This window comes from Macrotis lagotis, chromosome 5 (genome assembly GCF_037893015.1).
Source record: "Macrotis lagotis isolate mMagLag1 chromosome 5, bilby.v1.9.chrom.fasta, whole genome shotgun sequence".
Taxonomy (NCBI): domain Eukaryota; kingdom Metazoa; phylum Chordata; class Mammalia; order Peramelemorphia; family Peramelidae; genus Macrotis; species Macrotis lagotis.
This window is the reverse complement of record NC_133662.1, coordinates 191,327,279-191,330,018: the sequence shown is the minus strand read 5'-3', so window position 1 is coordinate 191,330,018 and position 2,740 is coordinate 191,327,279.

Genomic DNA, 2,740 nt, shown 5'->3' with positions numbered 1-2,740 from the left:
ACATTTTACTTATGGCCCTAGACAGGGAAATGATTTGCTCCCACATAGGTCACTTACATAGAATGATGTAGGATATGAAGTGAGATCTTGTGCTTTTGAACCCATCTTCTTATACTACACTCCCTCTCTGTGTGGTCTGTCATGATGATTGGATTAATAATGAACAACATGGACAGAGGTGGGGATGGGTCTTAAATGTACGTTGCTTTGGAAACAAAAGTGATATAACATTACTGGAATCCATAAGGGAGAAAAAATGATTGGGAATTGAATATAATGTAGTAGTTGATGGATCCTGAGAACCATTCAACCAGTTTGGCATTCCAATTCCTTCACAACTGGCTCCCAGTGCCCCTTTCTATCCTCATTTACTGTTCTTTGGTTAGTACATCGATCTACCCCCCTCTCCTCTTTGTTACTCTCCCATCTCATAGGATCCTAGCATCCTCTCCTTTAGCCATCCTTCTCCATCTAGTCATTAGTATTTGACCAAGAGCAGCATCTTAAGTAGATGAGATATTTAAGATAATTGCATCTAGAAGAGATGTTGTTGTGCTGTGGAATCTAGACCTGAAGTGAGAGAGAGAGAGAGAGAGAGAGAGAGAGACCCTGGGTCTCTCTGCTGTCTACATAGGCCTAATTACTTAAGTGCTATTTGGACAATTCACAATCTCTCCAGGTTTCAGTTTTTCTTTAATTAAACAAAGGGTTTGGTTGGTCTCTAAGGTCCCCTGGAACTCTAAATCTGGGATTTGTACTGGCAAATGTTTGCATATTATTTACCTATTTCAGGTATTTGCTATCTTTAGAAAAATGTCAAGTAATTTTTTTTTATGATTAGCAACACTTAATAAAAGCATTGTTTCTAGATTATATCCTTTTCTCCCCTTTTTCCCTTGATTTTAGCTCTTGATGCTAGAAATGGAGCTGTTGATGATGAGAAGAACCAGGAGGAAGATTGAGGTTCACCCAGAAGCTTTGCTAAGTCTTTTTCTGAGGGTTCTTGAGTCCCACAGTTTGGAGGATAGATGAAAGGTTAAGTAAAAAGACTTGTGAAAAAAGATGCCACTTGAATGCAAATACACCCAAACTGCTTCTGCTGGGGAGGAAGCCTTTGGATCTTTTAATTTCTCACTTCCCAGTGGTAGCTTATGGGACTACCCACCATTTGAAAGTTCAAACACACCCACCTCAACAGGTAATGCTTCTCTAAGTAGCCCGATTATCAACACCTTGGGTTGCTCCTCAAACTGATGGAAGCCCGGCACCCTAGCTCCATGCAGGTGTGAATTTCCATCAACAGAAGAGTTTGAGAAATTGAGAAGAGGAGGCCAGGCATATTGCCAGGGGTCCCTTTGATCTCTGACACCTCTTTCAGGGTCATTTGGGAGGTGAGGGAGGGGAAGAAGGTGAAGATTCCTGGTTCCCCAGCCAAGTGTTGATGGTTTGGACTCATTAAACCCTTCACTTCACAAAGGGAGTTGAACAAAGCACAAACTTTCTGGGAAAGTGGGAAACAGCCCACGCAATGCAGTTTGGTAACTCCAATTGTTAATGAGTTCCTAGAAAATATAAGTGTGCATGTGCAAGAAGAGATTTCATGAGGTCTCTTAAGATGGGAAGAGCTAATGTTCCTTCATATATTTATTATTTTAATGTTTACTTTTTTTTCAGAATTGTTCCTATTGCCTAGTAATGGAAATGAAGAGATTTGCAGGTTTTTGGAAAAGAGATTGTTTTATATCTGATTGCTTACTATCTAAAAGAAGGAGGGGGAGAGGATAGTATTTTTTTTTTTAAGGTTTCTGGCAAGGCAAATGGGGTTAAGTGGCTTGCCCACAGCTAGGTTATTAAGTGTCTAAGACCAGATTTGAACCCAGGTACTCCTGACTCCAAGGCTGGTGCTTTATCCACTACGCCACCTAGCCACCCTGAGAGGATAGAATTTGAAATTCAGCTTAAATAAAACCAAAAGTTAAAAATTATTTTAATATGTAATTAGGGAGAAAATTATTTTTAGATTAATAAATAAAAGAGAAATGGGGTTATTTGAGTCATTCCATCCAGTCTTCTGCCTCTCAGAAGGAACATCTCTAAGCAATGCAAAAGAATTATATATTAATTGAATAATTAATATATTAAACATGTTAAGTTAACATAGTAAATATATTAATTAATCATATGAATTTATATAGTAAAGTTCTCAGAGGCCAGATAAAAGTAAGTGGTTGTTTTTCTTATAGAAGATGAGGTTACACATCCAGATAATAGACTATAACATCCAGAATACAGTGCTTTCTCCCAAGTAAACACCCCATATACTTCCTAGAGGGGTAATCCTGAATGTGTTGTTTCACCTTGCTTACCTCAGTTTCTTCAAATGTAAAATAGCTATAATAATAATAATAATAGCTATCTTCCAGGGGTGATGGGAAGATTAAATGAGTAATTTGGGGGGGATAATTTTTATAAAGCACATATGCAAATTATATGAACCATGATGCCTTGTGGTCATTACCCCAGTCATAATGTCTTCAAACAGATCCTTTCAATGAATTCATCTGAAGAAAGTTCCATATATAGTCCTTGTTGTTGTTATTACAGATAAGAAAACTGAGTGTGTAAGAAAACTGTCTGTGACTCTCTTCAACATTTTATCTAAAAGATTGTGTTTCTTCTCAAGTTAATAGGCATTCACAAAATGCTTATTTCCTGCTCAGTCTTTAACTCATGTGAATGA